Raw genomic sequence first — 22,906 nt, 5'->3', positions numbered from 1 at the left:
ATATGCAGTATATATTTATATAGAAATAAAAATAAATGAAAAGAAAATTTCAAAACCAAACAAGCAAAGAACCTATAACCTTGAATTCATGAGTAAGTCATAGTAGATACACCCCAAATCCTGAAGGAAGGTTATGCCTTTGAAAAAATGGATATGAGGGGCCAGACAGATAGCTCAGCAGGTAAGCCTTACTGAGGAAGCCTAACAGCTCACCTTCTCCTTCTGAAACCCACAAAAACATGGGAGGAAACCCACAAGTTGTCACCTTACTTCCACATACAAGTGTGCATACCCACACACATCATACAGAAAATCAAAATAAATACACTTTTAAAAAGTGAACATATGTCTTACAAATATTTGCCTTATGATCTTCAAGCTCATAATTTTTTAAGCAACTAAGTTCTAGATTCTTAGAAAAGGTCCCCTCAACCAACCACATTTGGGCAGACCAGACTTTCACACAGGGAGGCTTAACAAACATTATCTCACCTACATTCAGAAAGAAGAAGCATTAACTGATGCCACACAGCCACCAGTATTTCTAACAGACGTTGGCACAGCTGCGATCAGACCAGTGGGTTAAAAGCTGCAGTACCCACAGGGTCCTGGAGCCCTGAATCCAGGTATGACATCCTCCGAGCCTCAGAATAGACATCTTGAAAATGAGGGTAAGTCAGAGCTTGCAAGCTCAGGAGGGAAGATACATTCCAGGCAATGTTAGAAAGTAACTGTCAAACATACGGCCACAACAAACCGTCTTTTACTGGTTTAGTCAGCTAAATGCACACTAATAAACCCACTTTTACTTTTCCTTAAAAAACAGTATCTTCCAGGTGCAAGGACTTTGCATTTGGTCTATTCTTCATAATCTCCTTGGCTCTGATTGTGACTTCATAAATAAAAAGGCCAATGCGAGTTGTCCCCCTGCAGTAAATGTCCAGAAGACTGCACACATGGTGTCCTGTGGCCTGTTTTGAGAGGATTCTTTGCACTCTATCACCATTTTCCAAGTCTCCTGAGGTCTCCAACCACTATTGCTGTGTCTTTCTCCAGTGTCCAGAGCAGCAGACTGCCTTGCTAACAGACTCATTAGCTATCTCTGTCCTTCCAACGTGCAAACAAACAGAAAGCACGGGGTTTGGCGAGGGCTCGGTAGGTCTTCATCTCCTCGCCTGAATCATCCCCTGTGAATCATCGTTCGTCATTCATCACCCAAATAAAAAGACATCGCCCTGCTAGCCCAGCCTAGGGAACAAATTATTTGATGTGGTTAATTAAGAGTGTGAAGACCTGTGTAAACTTCAGGAGGAGGGGGAGGGGTAGGAGGGAAATCTATGAATGGTTCCTTTGCTTATTGGCAAGCCATTTCTCAAAACATTAGTCTTGATATCAGAAGATACATGTAGAATTTGAATTTAGTTTTCCCCCACCCTGCCTACGTGAAAGACGTTTTCCTCACACTGGCTTCTTTGTAGTTACAGAAAAGCTGAAATGATAATATCTTTAGAGAGCTCTACTTCCTCTACTTCCGGGCAGGTCTCCTCTGGAATTTCCAATGCCTGTCATTACCTCAGGAGAAAAAAAGAGACGTTCATAAAATGACCCTGCAGAGCTGAGGCTGCGTGGGGCTTGCGGACAGGGGATGCTTCAAGTCCATCTTAGCCTTGTGTTGGGATTAGCTGACTTTCAGACAGTGTTATCTTTTGTAAAAAAAGAAAAAAAAAAAACATCTGCCATACTTACTTAGCTTGGATATTTATTAGGACGAATTGGCCACTGAAAGCAAATACACGACAAAACAGTTCAGAGCGCCATGGGGTGGGGGTGGCTTCCCCCTAAGTGCTTATGGCAATGGGATGAGCAGTTCCAGAGATGTGTTGCTGGAGGCCCTAGCTACCAGCCCGAGTTCCCAAGTGTCACGTGGAGAAAGCCCGCAGCTCTGTCCATCAGAAATGCAGCTCTCCTCCTGTAAGGACGGCAATCACACAGAACTTTCTTCTTTCCCTGGCAAACGAATTGTGCTTGGTCATCTGGAAGTGCCATAAATTATGGAGACAGAGACAGTGCCTCTGACGCTGGCTACAACTAACAGAACACCCCGCGTGGTTACAGTGACGCTGGCCACCACCGGCCATCTGTAGGAAGAATGCTGATCTTGGGAGCCGAGTTCATCTGAGGACGGCAATGTTTTGCCTTGTTGGTTACGTTTACATGCAGCAAGCTAGGATTCGCCTTGTCCTCTAAAAGCAGATGATGCTCAGCGTGGTGAACAGTTTTATTGGCTACTTCCTTTCACTTATACTTTGTCTTTCCAAAGTCCGCAAGGTTCTTGGTCTTAATTTTAGAATCCCACCTGGCATGCAAGATGCCATGCTGCATGAGGAAGTTCTGCTTCAGACATTCATAAGTGTGTTCACCATCAGACACATTTTCTGAGACATGAGACAAGAGATGCTGAATGCATGGGGCTTTCAGAGAATGAATACATTTCTTTTGTCTTCTCTCCATAATCTGAACTTAACTTGTGCTATCCTATTCCATAACTAGTAAAATACGACCCCACATAGTAGACAGGCCCATCTCCTCATGCCCATTCCTTCTCTTTGCCCAGTAAGTTCTACTTGTGTCTTTTCTGAGCACTGATTGCCCCCCCCCTTATTATCTCTATGTGTCGGCTCCTACTCCATCCCCGCCCTGCACCAGCCACCACCCTACAGAACTAACCCGAGTTACCCTGGTCTCCAAGACACTGCTTCAGTTTCTGACATAGCATTATACTTTTAAGCCACGCTATGTCATTAGTCACAACACTGAACATTATCATCTGTGGCTTATGTGTGTTAGTATGTCAAAACTGGGGGCTGGGCACTGAGGAGTTAGCTCTGTTACTACGCAAGCAAAAGGACCTGGGTCACAAAGTCCGACATAAAAGCCAGGCATGACCACAAGTGCCTATTACCCTGACATTAAAAGATAGAGACACGCCGAGCGGTGGTGGCACACACCTTTAATCCCAGCACTCAGGAGGCAGAGGCAGGAGGATCTCTGTGTGTTTGAGGCCAGCCTGGTCTATAAGAGCTAGTTCTAAGATAGCTAGGGATGTTACACAAATAAACCCTGTCTCAAAAAAAAAAACCAAAAAAATGAATAAATAAGTAAGTAAATAAATAAATGGTGGGGGTTTGGAACCCAGGAGCTCATTGGCCAGACAACCTGGCCAAAAACACAAGCTGCTGGCTCAGTAAATGACCCTGTCTCAAGGTGATAAGACAGAGAACGACAGAGGAAGAGAACTGAAGTCCTCCTCTAGCCTCTTGTATGCATGTGCATGGCATGTGTGTGCTCATACATGTGCATACACACAGACAGACAGAGAGAGAGAGAGAGAGAGAGAGAGAGAGAGAGAGAGAGAGAGAGAACAAAATGGAAAATCAGAAGCTCCCCTAAGGCAGGTATCAGTACTTTTTTTCTCTCTTTTTTTCTTTTTTGAGTAGACGGCACCTTCAACACATCACTGGCAGTATAGAAAAAAAGAGCGCTCTGTAAATTCTAAAGCAATTTATGCATGAAAGAGATCCTGACCTGTCAGAACCACCCAGACGTGGTTATAAGTCATGCTGAGACCTTACTGTTCCTTCCAGTTGGGAAAGGAGTGGAAAGTAGGGCAAGGATCTTAACTGAGGCATCGAAACTGGGTGACGGTGATCAGAGGCGCCCATAAAGGTGCCTGCCCAATTGCACTCTACTACGCAAACACAAAAACATCCAGACGGTATGTGCTTCTGGGCACAAAGGGTCACGGTCAACAGCCTGACCCCTAGCCCTGTGCTAAGAACCAGGGCTTACACTTTAAGGAACTCTTGACAGCTGGGGAGTCAAAAGTTTGGGTTCCTGGAAGAATAAAGCAACAAAGCCAACAGCAACAATAACACCAGCAGTACTTAACCAGTGTTCGGACGCAGGCTTCAGACCCAGGCTACCCCACTCCTGAAGCTTTCGTCTAAAACACATTGATACAGTCCATTTGAAGCGTTGGTATTCTAGGCCCAGAGGGCCTTATCTCTAGTCAGTGGCTGTAGGGAAAATGGCTTTACACTGTTTTAAACAAAACTCCCAGGGAATAGGTCTGATGACATCGTTTGTAATTCAAGGATGAAGATGTAAAGGCTCCAGGTGACATTAGGTTACACAGGTTAATTAGGTTAATGTAACGTAGGTACATTAGGTTAATGTAATGACATTGCATTAGCTCATTAAGCCTCAGTTTCCCTACCTTCAGTGAGATGAAACGCATTACTCTTGCTAATCTTAGGGTTGAGGGTTGTTTTAAGGGTTGACTAGGTAAATGTGGAAGCATTTGGAAAACGATAAACCCCAATGCTAAAGGAAGGGGTGTCTTCCTTGGTACAATGAAGTCACAGCATCATTCTACTAAGCTAAGGATCCTTTCTTGTGGGAAGGGCTGTGGTTTCTTTCCCTGAACAACTACCTGCGATCGCTGTGTCTACATGAGGCCAGGCCTCTTGACTTCCAGGACCAAGTGGATTCAGAGTGGAAGTCATTCTCCATTTTTCTTTTGTTAGCTGTGGTTTTGCCTGCCTGAAGGTCTGGTATGCCAAACGGTTGGTCAATTGTGGTAGGATCTTTAAAAATGGCTGCCATTTTATTAATCGGCAACTAGTTCTTAATGGTACTTAGTGGTTTGTAATTGATTTCTCTGCCATACAATTTTCCGAAGGTCTCCAGGACTCTTGGAGCTCAACGTGGGTCCCTAGGTTGTCGCTCACTGGAAACTAGGCTTTAGTGGCAATTACCAACAGACGGGTGGGTCTAACATTTCCTAACTAACAATGAAATGGTGACCTTGAAGTAGAGAACAACGAAGAAAATCAACTATAGGAACACCTGAACAGGAGACTGGACTAGAACTACTGGCAGACACAAAGATACCATAGCTCTTTAGCCTGTTAGTCAACCTCCCTCCATCTTGTTCCTGTAAGCCACACCCCCAATGCACCCAAATTTGATGCCATGACAGAGAGAACACAGGTGCAGGAACAATTGTCCTCAGGATACAGAAATTGTCATCTCAGGTGAAGTAAGAGTGAATACTTCGGGTAGAGACACGAGGATGACTGTGGAGAGACAGGCAAACAAACCCTTACCCGTGACAAAATGTAACTTGGATGGGAAAAGCGAGTCATATTTGGAACTATACAAACCGTTGTCTTGCGTTCAGCTTTACTCTATCCCTCTTCCCTGGAGAAGGACGCTTAAAAGAAATCCCGCACTCGCTCAGAACTGAGAAAAACAGATGGTTATTTAAAGCACCGGAGGCTGTTTGCAGCGCACCTCTGTGCTTCCCTACCGCTAGCAATGAATATTGCTGGGGTTTGCAGGGACCACGAATCTCCTCACTCACTGGTCCATGCCAACCACAATCCTGCTGCTCTGCCCCCTAGTGGTTAGGTGTGGCACATGCTGAGATCTGAGATCATTCGCTACCCTACAAGTTCCTCCCAGTTTGGAGGTTTACCCTGAAGAAAAATGCCTTTACTGAATTTATGATGTCAAAATACAAGCAGAGCTATGGAAGTTACGTGTCCTAAAGGAACTTTAGAATATCAATAACATTAAAAAAAAAAAAAAAAGGGCAGAGGTTGGTCGGACAAAAAAATGGGGAGAAACGGTGACTCTCAAAATTTGGAATTGGAGGGCAAGCTGCATATGGAAGACTGGGGACTCCAGTGCTCCTGGCTCCACCCCTAGCCTCTGGGGGAGAGCCCCGATTATTCTCTGTAGCCCTACACTGCTGAAACATTCCAAGGCTAACCCTCTGAGGAAATCCTGTCACCGTGCAATGTTTCTCTGTTGGGTTCTTTTTCCCCCTTTTTTTTCCCCTTTCAAGCTTAATATGAAATGTGTCATACACCACAATCTATCTGAGTCGGACGCACGCGCTGCTGGAGCTCGCAGGGTTTACTGGAATTCCTGCGAGAAGGGCTCCATGTAAGACAGGGTTGGGCTGTGCATATGCCACCCACTCCTAAGTGAGGTCATGGATCCAGGTTGACATTTTGAGTCTGGTACAACAGTGCCATTATGACAGACAGAAGGACAAAGTACAAGGAGACAAAAAAAAGGGTGGGGAAAATGACAGGAAGAAAGGGTGACATTTTACCCTTGCCTTTGAAGTGGCTGCAAATTCACCAGATAAATTCTGAAAGGAAGAATTATGGGCAGCCCCAAGGTCAAAGACAAAGTGGCTAAGGATGCTCCTCAGTAAAGAGTGGTTCTAGAAATCTCTGTGTGCTGACATCTGCATACACACATGTGTGAGCAACCATATGTGCACACAGGAGATGCACACACATACCCCTGCTGTAAGAGGATGTGCAGACCTCTGAGTCGAGGAGGCCAACACCTTCCCATAAATACATTTTAGCAAGAAAAGCACGCAGAACGGCCACGGCTTTCTGAGACGAAAGGAGAGAAAAATCCTGTGGAAATTATTAATACCTTAGAACGTCTACGACTCAACCTGAATGCAGACGCTAAAGCTCTCGGCTTTGCCATTAAAGCTGGGGCCTAAATTATTGATCTCTTGCCTCTATCAGCATAACAGTCACGTCCCAGTATCGGGATCTAAGTACACTGCAGTCCCTCTGCTGCAGCCACTGAAATAATTAGGAGAAATTCTCATTAAAGGAGAGTGAAAGGTTCAGAGACAGAGGCAGAGCAAAGGGTCTGGGAGAGTGTTTAATGTCTTCCAAGGGGCCGGGCGATTACTGGGATCAAATCCCCGAGCAGTGCCCACGGATGACAGCTTATCAAAGGGGAACAGTACAAACAAAACACACACACACACACACACACACACACAGAGCGACACTCTCTGGTGGGTTTACATCCATGGCTATCTGTGTACTCACACTCATGCCGCAGGAAATCAATGCCCGTGACTGTGCATGCAGATGCATGGCTGGGCTGAGCAGGGCATGTCAAAGGGAGGGGAGACGGGAGGCTGGGGGCGGGGGACCAAACTGCATGAAAAAAATAAATAAAAAGAAACAAGTTAATAATGGAAAGCCCACTATAGACTTTTCGATTTAATTTATTTCTTCTTTTAAAGCCGAAGGGAAAAGACTGAGCAGTGGGGTACAAGGGAGGGCAGACACTTCCCCGTGGGCTGGCAGAGACACCAGTAAGGAAGCCACCACTCTCTGGCAGGACCTGATTTCAAGTGAAGCAGTCTCCTATTGATTTGAAAGCAGTCACCCAGCCTCGCCTACCCTCCCCCACCAATTAAAAAAAAAAAAAATCAGTGCTCCACACATGTTCCCAAACTGCTTAGACTTCTAGACAGAGCAAAGGACAGCCAAGAGCCCTTCAGAACCGTGCTGATGGAGAGAAGGGGCCAGCACAGGGAGAGTGAAGAGGTGAGAGGAACGTGGGTGTGTGCCTCCTGCCCAGCTCCAGGCGGGCGCAGATACATGCAGAGGAATTTGGGCACACGTGGGCACACTCAGGCAATGCACGCCCACAAAAAGTTGGCCAATATTTAATGTCAACATGCAGTAATTTGGAAGAAAAATTCCATCTCACACAGCTAATCGGAATTGTTAGAGAAACCATTACCACAAACACTGAGAACATCTGAAATTGATTATTTTTACTTCATTTCGTTAATGAAATCCTCCAGCAACCAAAAACTAACCCTGAACAAATTTCTACATAATGAAAGGGGGGGGGGACGACAAGTGACTTCTCTTTTAAAAAAAAGGAAAGAAAAGGAGAGCTACCTTCATACTTGACATACATTTACACGTCTATGTTACTTTCGGATTTCTGGCGGTGTGAAGTCACTGAGCCGAGCTGGAATCTGTCCCCTCTGTCCCCACCATTTTGTGAGCACTGGAACATTAGCATGGGCCTCACATCCAGAAGGAGCACCACATCATTAAATGTCTTGGGCTGTTGCATAGGGAAGAGGAATGCGGGATGTCACTGGCTGATAGGGAATGATGTTATTTATTAGGGAACACTTACCAGAAACTGCATTTTCTCCATTTGCATTGGCTAAGAAAAGGCTGCCTTTGCAAAGTGCACAGGGACAGAGAGACATGCGGAAGGGGACAGGCCTCAGATCCCCCCCCCCCCCCCCGCTCTCTCCACTGTCCCTTTAATCTTAGCAGCTTCCAGACCTTGCCTTACACGACACTCTCTCCTGCCACTTCGCCTCCCTCCCTGGCTACTTTGAGCACTCCATAACTTTTTCACCTTCCCCTACCAGCTAGACCAGGACTGTTCTGGGGTTATAAAAGCCTCATAAGCCCCCTTTCTTTCCCTTAGTGCTGGCAGGCTCGGTGCATTCAGCTTCAAGGACTCTCCTTTCTACTCTCTGCTGTCTTTTCAAACTGGACCCACTCACACCCATGCCTGGCCCTGCAGAAAGCTGACCAAGAAAGAAGTCTAGGTACCCAGGAGAAAAGGCCACCTAGCCGTGCCTGGAGGTCTGCTTGCCCTGAATTTGTGATCAGCAGTCATACCTGCTAGAGCTGCAGAAGAGGGTAGCTGACATACATATTTCTTAATGAGAGGAAGGAGAAGACTGAGTTAGGGTTTCCAGTGGAAGTGGAGAAGTTTTACACCAGGGGATCGTCCTGGAGAGGCGTTGTGTGCAGGAGCATAATCGCTAAATGCCGGCCCCCAGCCTCTCTTCTCCTCAGCAGTTACTGAACAATCTAGAACCTTGCTGTAAAGGTGCCAGTCTCAGGCCAGCCCCTCAAACAGAGGACCCTGGCTATTTTCTCACGTTCCCCAGAGGGCAACCGACCATAGAAGATAACCAAAAGCACTTGTCCAGTTTGAGGAAGTCCTTGGTCACTTGAGGGCAGAGTCTCTCTTCCTGGGGGACTCATGCCCTGGCTGTCAAACTTGCGGAGGAAATGTTACAAGTGGACCAGCAAATCTCCATGCGCTAGCACTTTTGGACTCAGGGGAGGAGACAAGGCTTGGTTCGTGAGTATCTGGGGGAAATCCGTGAGAAAGAGTTAAAAACTGGAAACACACACGGGCCCTTAATCCGTGAAACAAATGCCAGTGTAGCTGAAGAGGAGAAACAGGTGAGGATCCACTAATGGCAGGAGATGGTGAGTGCCCATACCAAGCCCCCAGTGGGCACACGCACAGACCAAGCAGAGTGACAGGAGATCCTAGAAGGCTGTGAACATGTGTTTGGGACAAACGCGTAAGGCAGGGAACTTCCTAAGACTACGTGGGTTTGTTACATAAACCCAAGAAAGGAAGTGGGGACAGAAACACAGATCACGCAGATCTTCCAGAATATTTAATTTCTGGACAGAACACCTGGTTCTTGAACTTTGAGACTACTTCCCAGAAGTCAACGGAGGAAGAAAAAAAGAAGAGACTGGTCTTTCTAAGAAATAAAATTTTCTCACCTGCAGTACACAGATCTGCTGGGAGAGTCTGCCCCACCCCTGGTATTTATTAAGGGGGAATCCTTATCCCCAATCTCTTGGCCCTGACTCCTAATGCGGGGGCTTCTCCCCCACCTAAAGAAAGTGGCCGAGTGTAATTATGCAGAAAGCACCACTGGAGCTATATCAATAAGACAGACGTCTGTTGTATCATTCTCTCTCAGTAAGGCATTTCTTCTCCCCAATTGCTCATATAGAATCATAGCCTAATAGCATCCCATTAACATAATTGCCAACACAACTAGTGTTCCGTGTCTCAGAGCCATTTACTTACTTTACCATAAAGAATACCAAAACAGCCCTAAAATCACAAAGAGGAGGGAAGATGAGGGGGTGGGTGACAGGGGAGGCAAGAGGAAAATTCTACCCTTTTACATTCCCCTTGCTCCCCGGAGTGGGGGCTCCAGGATGATAAACACAGGAGTGCCTCTCTCATCTGCGGGAATCGTAACACAGGGCCTTCCTACCAGACTCCCAAGCAGACGTGTGCTAAAATCTAAACGGATTCTGCCAGGCGAAATGAAATTCCCATTATTTTTAATTAATCCTTAATTAAAATATATTACTCCGCAGATTCCGCAAATCTCTCTTAATATGCAAATGCGGCCCATTCAAGGATATTTACATATCATTAATTAAAACGGCACATTCTTTCAGTCTAACAAGCTGAGGGGCTGTGGCTGCTGCCACATTGGCGCGAGGAGCCCTTCCTGGCGGTGCCAAGCTCATCTGATAAAAAGATGTCAAGCATTGGCCGTGCCTAGGGAAGGTGGGGTGAAAGGGAAGGAGCACCTAATACTCTGACACTTTGGAGCACAAGGGCTTCAAATATTATCTTGGGGCTGAAGCCAAATGATTCTGGCAGGGCTTGGGGGGCCCTGCTATTGACACCTATCTGAAGATCCCTGGGTGGGGAGGGGCAGCCCAGCTGGGTCTTGGCTCTGAAACCAGTGTGTTTCTCACTTTGTTGAGTGAGTCATAGTGGAGGTAGGCTGGGGGGAGGAAAAGGCCCGGCCTGCAAGAGGAGAGAGGATTTGTGCACACTTGTCTGGGGTTTGACTTAAAACTGAAGGTCTTCTGAGCTGGGGCGAAGCCACCTCCCAAAATCAAGATATCATCATCTTTTGGTGGGAAACACTGAATTAAGTACACCAATTGCCTTACCAGTTGCTCAGGTGAATAACAAAGGATTTCCCAGGAAGCATGAGTCTCCTGGGTGAGGCTCTCTAGTTCAGTTTTGCAGTCCTGCAAAGGCAGGCTCAGGGCCAGTTAGCAGGGGCTTCACTGTTGGGAACTGGGAAGATGATCACACTGGACATCTTGACCAATAAATAAGGTGGAACTCACCTAGAGCATGGACTGAGAAGTGAGCATCTATCTCCAGACAAATCCTGTCAATCAGGAAGGAGCCTACAAACAAGCTCCAGCCATGAGTGGGCAGCCATTTGTGAACAGAAAGAGGACCTACTACCTCCTGAGGCTGGGACAGGGTGGGGAACAAAGGCCTACTACTTCCTGAGGCTGGGACAGGGTAGGGAACAAAGACCAAGGAAGTGTAGACAATAAGATGTGTTGTCCTGAGGCCCCTGTGCTCAACACACTCCCACTCAGTGACATGGGCAGCTGAGGGCTAGCTGTGTTCCCTTGCTAGCTGAGTGACTCAATCTGGTACAAGCATTTCCCACTGGTGCCTTAGCAAAATTACAGCTGAATGTATGCTACAAGGCATCCATAGTCATTTTTTAATACACGAAAGGAAGAATATTACATTCTTGAATACCAATGGCCTACTGTGCTCCCTGGAAGCTACTTATTGAATCATGACAGAGGCCTTATGCACACGACATCCTGAGGCTGAAGCACTACCCAGTACACACAACCCAGGGCTCTCAGGTCTTAACCCAGTGCCCTCTGGCTCTCTATACACAATAGTTCTGCCATGGTCAGAGTTATCACTCCACCAATGATGTGGGATTCCCCTCTGTATGCTGTGAGTACCATTGGCCTGTTGATAGCACAAAACTTAGGTAGGCAGAGGAAAACTAAACTGAATGCTGGGAGAAAGGAGGCAGAGTCAGAGAGAAGTGGTGTAACCCCACCAGAAACAGACGCTGGGAATTTTACCCGGTAAGCCACAGCCTTGTGGCAATACACAGATGAATAGAAATGGGTTAAAATTGGATGTAAGAGTTAGCCAATAAGAAGCTATAGCTAATGGGCCAAACAGTGATTTAAATAATATGGTTTCTGTGTGATTATTTTGGGGGCTGAGCAGCCGGGAACCAAAACGTGGCCTGTTACAACACTCCAAAGTTTAATTTTTGCACACTGTAAACTTCATGAGTCACAGGCCTTCACTGAAATTACTGCACCACTTTCTACATAGCTAATCGTCATGCAAAGACAGCAAAATACACACCCGGCCTAAAATCAAACTGAGATCAGTGAGGAAATGGGAAGATAACAATGGTAAGGGTCACAAAGATGGAGCAAGTGACCAGAAAAACTAGAAGTAGTGACACTCTGTGTGGGGAACGCACAGAAGTTTTCAAAACAGCTAACTAAAGGGAACAAAGCCACCTAAGACGGGTGTGATGTCAGTCACTACTCCTGAGAATTTACTTAAGGACACATCCAGAAACAAAGGCCAGCTGTCCCTAGGTCAGGTTGTAGGATAACAGCTGGATTCCTAGACTCACCATGCCTCAGTCTATTCATCCTGAAAATGGGAAACAAACCCTTCTTATAAGTCTCTGTGAGGATGAACTGAGAGAAGGAACAAAACATGGAATCAGGACTCCTCAGAGGTGGTAGTTTTGGGTGGGAAAGGTGGCTCAGCTGTTAAAAACATGAACTATTCTTCCAGAGAAGATGGGTTCAGCTCTCTCACTGGGTAGTTAGCTGCAGCTCCAGGGGATCTGACTCCTCTAGCCTCCCAGGGCACATGAACACACACACACACACACACACACACACACACACACACACTTTTTTTAAAATAATTTTTTTTCTTACATTAACAATTAGTGAGTCTGGGAAGATGTCTCAGTCAGTAAAATGTTTGCCTCAGAAACATTTGCTTCATACCACAAGGCCCCGAGTTCAGTCCCATGCACCCACAAAAACATCCAGGTATAATACTGCATACCTGCAATCCCAGCCAGACTAGTAAATCAGTAAATTCCAGGTCCAATGAGAAACTATGTCTTAAAACTTAAGACAGAGCTGGATGGAGTGACTCACCCTTTAGTCCCAGCATTTGGGAGGCAAAGCCACATGGGACTCTATGAGTTCGAGACCATCTGATCTACAGAGTAGTTTCAGGACAGCTAGGTGTTACACAGAGAAACCCTGTCTCAAAACAAAACAAAGCAAACAAACAAAAAGACAAAAGAAAAAAAGTAAGATGGAGAATGGTTGGAGCAGGCACCTGACATTACCCTGTCTTCCACATGCACGTACACACACATGTACACACACATGTACAAACATGTACACACACATGTACACAAACATGTACACACACACAAACACACGAGCACGTACAAGAAGGTAACACATATTAAATAACTATTCATTGCTATTACTATGTTTTTCTTCTTTTGACAAATGCTAGGGGACCTTGAGCCCATGAAGCCCTTCCCAAACTTGAAGTTCAATGGCTCTGAGGAAACTCATCGTCCCTATCTCTTCCCTGTTTATTTCAGCTCCTCTCCTAGAGTCACACACATTATTTACTGCTGGCCCTCGAAACCAGTCCCTGGCTATTTCCATCTCTCACGTGGCGGTAACAAAAGCCCCTCAGTTCTACGAGTTTATCAAGTTGCAGACTATCTGCTCCATCACGCAGAATCTGTTATCAGGCTTCTGGAAGCAGCTATCATGACTTCATTTTTCTTTCTCGGGCTAATCTGAGAAATGAACACACTAGTACATTATAGCAACGTAAGCATTAGCTGAATACATCACTGAGTCTTTGAAACCGTAGGCATATTTATATACAAAGGCATCCAATAACAATAATAATGGGCTTCAGCCTCCCGTTAGCATTCATGATGTGTCCACTGAACGTGGAAATGAACAGAGCCTTCCCTTCTTTTCACCCAGCTCGAGCAAGCTTCTGGGAAGGACAGCTGAGATGCCACATGGCAGCTGATAAAGCCCCAGGAGAGACTACTAAGGGAGACATATGCCCCAAGAGTACGGCAAATAGAATACCCTCTGAGAGGCGTGGGATTCATGGGAATTGTGACTGTACCCAGGAGTCCTGCCCTATGTCTCCTTAACTCTCCATGGCCTTGCACACCACTCCTCTTGGAATAACCCAAACTGAGAACGCCATGCTGTACCTTAAATTCTATAACTGCCCCATGTCTTTGACACATTACATATTTAGTAATCTTTTGCATCCTCATGGCCTAGCTACAAAACGTAAAACCACAGACACTCTTGCAACTAAGTACAGGCAGCTAAGATGGGTCTCACCAATCTGATGAGGCCCCATAAGACAGCAGTAAATGGTGGAGACTCCTTCATGTGATAGCAACAATGATGAGAAACACAGTTCTTGTGTATGTTCTCGCATGAATGAGTTCATGGATGTGCAGGTGTATGTGTATGTTTTGGTGCACATACATATATATGAACATGGAAGCCAGAGGACAACCTTGGGTACCATCTACCTTCTTTTTGGAGACAAGGTCTCTCTCACTGGCCTGGACCTAGATAAGTAAACTGGTTGGGTGGGCACAAGCCCCCAGATGTACGTCCTTTTTAACATGAGTTCTGGTGATTAAATTTGGGTCCTCTGACTTAACTATCTCTCCAGCCAGACATGTACCTCTACAGGGGCAGAAGTAGCCTCCTCACTGCCACAGAATACCAGGTCCTGAGCATCTGTCTGGGTTGCCGGAGAAGTGGCAATAAAGAAACCGCCATGGCACAACTCATTGTTATAGAGACAGGCCATCAGGGCCTCTAAACAGCCTATGGGACCACCTGTTTTACCTTGTAAATTTTTTTACACACTATGTGCTTTAATAAACCTTTTATTCTGCTTCAAGTAGTCAGTATGGATCATTTTTGATAAGCCAAAATTTCTGAGCAATAAATATTGTTGCCATGTGACCAATGTCAAATATCTAGGAAATCAATTCTTTCTACACAGAAAAAAAATTCTAGAATTAAACTCATCATAACTTCACTCTAGCCATTCAAATACCATCAGTCTCTTTTTGAAGATTCTAGCACACAGATCCCAAGTATGGACCATCAGGAACCACAGAACGACCAGAAGGAGTCCAGACCTAGCTCTTGTGATGGATGAGTCAATCGGAGCCCAAAGACCTAACACGGGCTAGTTCCCAGAATGACTGGCCTTGACACTGCCACCACCTGATATCAAAAGCTGTGTGAACATCTGAAGAGAGAGGCAGCCACCAACTGACAAACTCCTTCACCTCACAGAGGCAGGCAAACAATCTCAGAAGTCCAGATACCTCCTCGTTCATGTCAGACGATACTGACAGACAGATTTCAGCGTATCAGAGACACTTGGCCTCCCCTGATCTGTTCCAGGGCAGACGTGCACGTCCGTCTCCTTGCCACACAGCCACCTCCTTTGGTTGCATACATCAGAGCTAGGTGGCTCAGTATACTCAACACAAGCAAGTGGTGGTGGTGTCTCTGGCACCAAAGCGGCCCTTCCGCTCTGTCACACAGGGGAAGGCTACTTAAACCCCTCAGCAGAGCACCTGGCTGCACTCAGCAGGCAAGTAAGTTCCCACATAGAGGACCACCAGCCCTAACTTCCTCAGAACTCGACTTTGGGGGGAAGAGTAATTAGCTTAAACCACGCGATTAGTCATAGCTGCACTATGACAGGCGGCCTAGGGTTCACCCCAAACTTACCTCGCAATTGATATTTTACTTAAGGTGCCAACATACTTCACCAGGCTTTCCTAATACAATTATTTGCAGAGCGCTGTGATGGATAGGATTTCCTACCCAGAGCAATACATCCAGGAGCACTCCGCAAGGTGTTTGAGGAGCTCATAAATGTTTTAATTGCAATGACAGACAGGTGCAATCATCTCATTAAATGTAAGTATCTTTGATATAGCTTTACTTCTAAAGAACACACAGCACGTTGATGATAAGTATCTTGCATTTGCGATCTGGACCAGGCCAGCTCACAGGCCAGAGCCCAAAGCACATTAACACTGAACCAGCATGACACCAGGTCATACTGCAGCCATAGGAGAATGCTCACAAAGATACCATCTTTTCCAACTCAGCCTTCAAATAAAAGACTTACTAAGGAAAAGAAGCGGAAAGAGGGGAGGAAGGGGGGCAAAGGAAGGAATGGAAATATCACTTTGCCTCTGTCATTCGTTAGGCTGGCGCAGGTATAATGCTGTGGCTTTTGGGAAAGCACAGGAAAGCTGCAAAGCTGGGGAGGACTATTTTTCACAGGAGTGCTAGTGTGAGTGTCCATGCATGGCGACCACACCCCGGAGAACTTGAAAATATTTGTGTTCTGGAGATGTAGAGTTTCGTCGTGATGCTCACAATAGCATAAAGAAGCAAGGGAGGTATTTCTAGACCAAGGGGAAGAAAAACTTTATGACTAAACGTTTGCACAGCAATCCTACCCCGTATGCACGTGCGCGCGCGCGCGCACACACGCGCACAAACACACACACACACACACACACACACACACGGGAAAAAAAACGCACATTCATGTCTACAGAATGCTAAGCCTGTGGGGGAGCAGGAGACAGAAAAGCCGTAACCCCTGTCTCGCAGAAGTCCTGAAGTCTGGTCCGGGTGAAGTTTACAAAAGCAGACTAAGACATTTGTTTCATGAAAGACTCTTCCTTCATCTCTGGAAAGAATCGATTTCCTAGAACTTGGAGAGAGCTCAAAGAGAAAACATTCCGACAACTGATGCTCTCTGTGGGGTACACTTTTCGGTGTTTGGGGTAGCTATTGCTACTGCCCTTTCCACTCCACAAGCAACCTAACCAGTCCTGCTTAGTCAGGAAGGACTAACAAAGGAGCTGGCACTAACGAAGTGATAACACCTATGTACGAATCAACTTGTAACAAAAACACCATGCCCCAAATCCACCCGGATCAGCTTACAGCAAGATTTCTAGCAACCCCTGGACCACACTGAAGGGGCACAGTGTCCCAGGGACATGGAGGCCTCTCTGACAGAAACTGATGGCAACATCAGGCATTATGTTCCACAGACACTTGGACCAGAGGGCCTCTGCTACATTCAGATAAAGATGGATGTTCAGCACATTGGCGCCTATTTCCTTTTTGATTATTATGGATGCTGAAGAAGTAAAGAAGAAAACACTGCCCAGTGAAGAAGAGTTAGGAGAGACATGGAAAGTAGATTTTTTTTCACCCTCTTCCTGGCAGCTCACAGCCTATGGTAACTTAAATAAGGCTTCTGGGGGGCACCAATGCAGGTAATGGCACTTGCTGTGCAAGACTCGGCTCAATCTCTGGAAGCCATGTAAGGCTTCAAGAAGAAGATGCCACAAAACTGGCACACGCTCTGACCTCTACATTTCCATCACAGCATGTGCATGTGTGCACGCACGCGCACACACAAATACAACAAACTAAAATTGCTTAGATAAAATCAAACAATGAGCCATTTGGTCAAGACGAAAGCACGTGCCTGCGTGTCTGAGCGTGACAGTGCACGGGAGTAAAGTAGCTATCCCTCAAGGTGTGTGGTATCACCGGGGAAGCAGGGGCTGATACTTTTGTGGGGAGGAGTGCATGAAGTCTAGGAAGAGAATTAGTAAAATCAATAGCTTTGTGTTTATGGTTGGAGGCCCAGAACAGTCCACATTACCGTTAGGACTGAGATAAAAGCGCTACACTGAAAACAAAGCAAATGTCCTGGGCTGGACAGTTTAACTTGGGAGCTCTAGCACTCACATAAAAGTCAGGCCCGGTGGGTGGCAGGATCTTATCATCTGAGCAGTGGGGAGGAGACAACAGGATCCCTGGAGGAGTTCTGGTCAGGCAGTCTTGGTGAATCCAGAAGACCCAGGCTCCTTAGGAGACTGATTATGACCCAAAACATAGGGTGGAGAGCGACTGAGGATGAATCTGTCATTGACCTCTGACCTCCCGTGTGTGTGCGCGCGCATGCAGGATACAAGTCTGTTTACTCCCTACGTGTGACCCCACCTTAGTCAACCTGGGTTTGGTTTTCCAGGCTGACTGAACAGCGCGGGTACTGGGAACTATTTTAAGAATCAAACCAGCCCTACTGCTCCCTTAACAAACAAAGTAAAAGTGGGGTAGAGAGATGGCTCAGAAGTTAAGAGCGCTTGTTGTTCTTGCAGAGGACCTTGCTCCGATTCCCAGCATCCGCAAGGCCGCTCACAACCATCCAACAGCTCCAGTCCCAGGGGACCTGCCCTCTTCTGGCCTCCATGGTTACCAGGCAAGCACGTGATGCACTGACACAAACGCAAGCAAAACACTAATATGCCTAAAGGGAAAATAAAGAAGTCCGAAAAGATAAAATAGAAATAAAGATAACAAAAACCTGAGAAAGGTACAGCGAGAGCGGCAGGAGCCACCCCACCCACGTGTGGACGAGCTCACTTCCTTCTTCCGCTGCGGATGCTGCTCCAGCTGCCTCTGCTTTTATCTGGCAAACAGAGCAAGCAGGAGCAGCAGGAAAACGCAAAGAAAATCCAAGAACGGGCAGAGATCCTACAATTTGTCCCAAGCTGAGGTCCTTAAAGTGCCCTTGCTCTTTCCCAGGTCCCCCACACAAGCTGAAAGCCCAGACTCCTGGCCTCCTGGCAGCTGCTTTGCAAACCCAGCACTAGTTCCCCAAAGCTCCAGGCCCTAGCATGTCCCAGGCAGGCAAGGTCCCCCACTGGGCTCCAATCAAAGCCAAAACCAGTATTTCGGGTTTAGACAACATTCTCCTATGTTTCAAAACCAAGTACAATCCCTCTCCAGTTTGCTTAAAACTGATTTTCTAACAGAAATATTTAGTACATCCAAAAACCCTGACTTTCCCAAAACCTATCCTGAAGAAAATTCCCTTCTTCACTTTCCTCTGGGCAGCAGCTTCTGAGAGCGCCTTTGTTCTTTAACTTTTTCCACCAAGCAAGGGTTTTTTGGGTTGCAAACAACCCGGATGGACTCTGGCTCACCTATCCAGGAAAGGAATTTACTGGACAGATAGGCAGAGCCTCAGAGTCAACAGGAAGCCCAGGAGTCAAATTCAGGAAAATAAGCAGAGGCGGGAAGGACATGGACAAGGTTCTGCTGTGGAAAATCTGTCTGCAGACTTGGGCTGCCCGGCTTGCCTTGGAGATGCTTCCGGCTGCCACCTCCAAAGCATCTGTAGCCAGCTGCTTGGTTATCTTCTTCAAAATTCAAGGCTGGATGTATCCCCAACTAGCCAAGTGCTAAGGAGTCATCCAAGTGGCGGGGGAGGCAAGGACCAATGGCAATGGCTCTGCTACTGGCCAGTATTAAGTGCTGATGGGTGTCCTTAAGGCTCAGGTCCTCTCAAAGGGCATGAGGATGCCCCTTTCCAAGTTGCTCTGTCCCCTATTTCAAAAATCCCATCTTCCATTTGTTCATTTAATCACCCCTTCTGAATTGGTGAGTGTGTGTGTGTATGTGCGTGTGCGTGTGTGTGTGTGTACACACTAGAGGCTGGTGTTTTGGTGCTTTCTTCTATGATTTCTATCCTTATTTGGGGGGACAGATTTCTCACTGAGCTTCAACTCACCTACACCTGCTTCCCAGCATCTTCAGATCTCAGTTTCCCAAATATTAGGATTACAGCTATGTGCCTCAGTGTCTGCCTTAACACCCAGCTGTTTGCATGGGAGCTGTGTGCCCCCTCCCGCCCCGTTTCTTTTCTGTTTACCATTTGCGGTACAACTATAACTTGAGTTATATATAGTCCAAGCTCAGAACACATCCAGCCTTAGAATTTCAGGTTCCCTTGTACATCACCCCACTGCCTCTCGGCACTGCTGCTCTTCACCTACCCTGAATCCATCTAACAGTGAGACACGAATGTCGTCCCATTCCCCCCCTCCACCGCGTGACATCCAAGCTGCTGGAATGCACCTCTCCAGAGGTGTCCTAGCAGGAGGCCCTCATAAAAGCTACCAGGATGACAGGATGGCCAGCCATGCAGTGGCAGGGGCACCAGAAGGTTGCTTCACTGTGGGATGATCTGTCCATCACCTTTCCTCTCCACACAGCATGTGGGATACAGAGGCTTCCACCAGCAGGTCATGAAGTCCCCCACATCAGAAAAGGAAATGAAGGACAAGACAGGTACTAACCACCATAGGAAAAAGCAGTTCTTCTATTGACCGTCCTATCCTAGTCAAAGCTGGTGTGGGCAAAAGAAACGATGGGACCACTTAGGTCAAGCACTTCAAACAAGAAGGTGTGTTCCACAGCCAATGTTCCGCATTTCAGCCCCAACTAACTTGTTATTGGCGTCTTGTGTGAATTTTGTGTCTTGTTTCTTCCTTCTTGGAACAGGTATCGTGAAATATGCTATAATTGTGAAATGACTGCCTCCTTCTAATATTGGAGTAAATATTACTTAATGTGTTGCATACGCATTTACTGTTACTTTGATTTTATAGCTTTGATTAATCTAGTTTTAATGCATCATGATAATGTGAGGTTTGGCTTACTGTATTATTATTACCTACTGTTAAGAAAAGCATCTCCCAATTACATGACAGGCAGCAGATGTCCCCACATTCTGAAGAGAAACCAATGCATAGCCTCTTTCCTCAGTCCTATGACGTTTAACTGCAGCAGGTGGATGCACCCTAATCATGGAAACAAGGACTCAACTGTGATATCCTGCAGATGTGATGTGTCAAGAGTCTGTCCCTCCCCCACTTTCCTCTGTGTCCATCACTCAATCTTAAGTTGACACAGCAAATTTTCCAGCCACATCAAAGGGTATGTCATATTGCAGCCAAACTCGGGACAGTTCTCTCTTCAAATTTTGTGGAGGATGAAGGATACAGATGACCTACAGTCTTAGGCCGTTTCAGGAGTCTATTTTCTTTTCTGTGTGTGAGTGTGGTGTGTGTGTAGTATCCACACACACGTGTATGTATTTGCCAGTGCCAACACACACAGAGGGCCTCTGTGCACATTCTCACATGGATTGTCCTCCTCTATCTCTCTCCCCACCTTATTCCTAGAGCTATATCAGAAGTCAGCCTCAGCAATTCCCTTGTCTCTCTCTGCCTTGCTCGGTGCTGGGGTTCCAGGCACCTGCATGGCCGCAGTGGCTTTTCTCTTGGATGATGAGATCCACAGGTGCCCCATGCCTGTGCAGCAAGTGCTCTTACCCTCTGAACCATCTCTCTGGCTCCCACCTTACTCTTGAAATCCTTCAAAGAAGCACTTTTATGCAGTTTCAAGGATGGGAAAGAAGGGAACGTGCTCATTATTAGCAGGCTGTTGATCAAGGCTAACTCAAGTGAAATGAATTATATTATCACGACTTCAACTTTCTGACTCTGTAAATCCCAGGTTAAGTGCATTAGAAGAAACCAGTTCTAACAGGCAACCAGAACGAGGACAAACATTCCTCAACGATGCACTCAGCATTTCCCTTCTGAATTATGCTCACCTGAACAAGATCCTTGGTTCCAGTAACTACTGAAATCGGAGATTTCATCCGGACACTGCTTCGCTGGGACATTGCTCAGCTTGCATACAAGCCTCAGTTACTTGGCCAGAGTTACATAACCACACAGGTATGAGGCCAGTACTTTTGTGAACTGTTTTAGCATTGAGTTGCTCTAACAACAGATCCCAAGAGGAATGCAGGAAATTTAACAGCCCAGTTTCTCTTCAGTTGATCAGATAAAGATATCTTATTTTGATTCTCTGAAGATACCTTTTGACATTCTAAGGTCTGTTCATTCTTCACCTGCAGTTGGTGGCTGATTTTCTGTGTATGATCCTCAACAGTGAAAGCATGTGGTAAACAATCACACTGCGGAGCTGGAGAGATGGTTCAGTGGTTAAAGAGAGAGCACTGACTGTTCTTCCAGAGGACCTGGGTTCGGATCCCAGCACCCACATGGCAGCTCACAACTGTCTGTAACTCCAAGATCTGACACCTTCGCACAGACATACATGCAGGCAAAACACCAAAGCACATAAAATAATGAAAATAAATAAATTATTAAAAAATAAAAATAACTACACTCCTTTTTCTTCCAAGCTATCCCGACTCTTAACATAGCCTTCGGCTTATTTATTAAGAAAGAGAGAGAAAAAGAGATTGATTTTAAACGTCTACTTCAACAGACCCTTATATTTTATTGTAATAATTATAACAGTTTTATTATAAAACCAATATATCCATGTTGTATAAAATGATGTGCACTAACATCGAGGGCAGCTACATGGCACACTGCACATAGATTCACAAGTCTAAGGCCCAGTGCAAACAAACAAAACAGAAACAGATGACCACCATCAAAAGTTCACCTAGAGAGCCGGGCGGTGGTGGCGCATGCCTTTAATCCCAGCACTCGGGAGGCAGAGGCAGGTAGATCTCTGTGAGTTCGAGACCAGCCTGGTCTACAAGAGCTAGTTCCAGGACAGGCTCCAAAGCCACAGAGAAACCCTGTCTCGAAAAACCAAAAAAAAAAAAAAAAAAAAAGGTTCACCTAACCTAGAGACTTGGGCAGCCAGCACAAACACCAGGTCAGTCTCGGGAAGAACCCTACTGACATGTTCCTATTGTCTCGATTAATCCTATGGGAGAACATAGGGATTCACCTATGGGTGATTGAGAGTGGTCAGCAGCCACATCTCCTCAGCAGGGTCTCCTCACTCAACACAGGACAGACCATACTCCCACACCACATGACCCAAAGAAGACAGATGCACAAGGGGCAGGTGTGAGTGGGGGCAGCAAAGGCTGGACTGGCAGAGGAGACATCTTGAATTAGCAAATGAAACCTTTGGATAATTTCCACAGCACTGACTCCTTCTCTCAATTGTCCTACCAGGGGGGCATCTGTAATTCATGCAGGCCATGCTAAGGGCTATTTCTCAGCACCCATAGTGTCCTCTGTGGCCATTCCTGTCACAAACCGTTTCCCTTCTGCGAGCATTGAGAACAAGGGCCGCTTTATTCATTTCTTATATCCAATCCAATGATGTTGCCAAATGAATGCTAAGATTTGGGCAACTGCTTTGCTTTCTCCATTGGCATACTATAACTGAGTCCTTGTTGTATGGGCCCCCAAACACTACATGACTGGATTTCTTTCCATATGGACTTTATGAATGTGGAATGAAGAAGAAAACAGAGCTGTTGCCGCCCCCAA

The 22,906-nt window shown here is 46.2% G+C and overlaps 1 protein-coding gene across 2 annotated transcripts in view; it reads right to left on the bottom strand.

Moving 5' to 3' along the window:
* Positions 1-22,906, bottom strand: part of Pbx1 (PBX homeobox 1) — a 278,889-nt gene that overhangs the window by 162,070 nt on the left and 93,913 nt on the right. The window lies entirely within an intron of this gene.

Source organism: Arvicola amphibius, chromosome 12 (assembly GCF_903992535.2).
Source record: "Arvicola amphibius chromosome 12, mArvAmp1.2, whole genome shotgun sequence".
Classification (NCBI taxonomy): Eukaryota; Metazoa; Chordata; class Mammalia; order Rodentia; family Cricetidae; genus Arvicola; species Arvicola amphibius.
The sequence above is the reverse complement of the archived record's forward strand: the minus strand, read 5'-3'. Positions and strand labels throughout refer to the sequence as shown.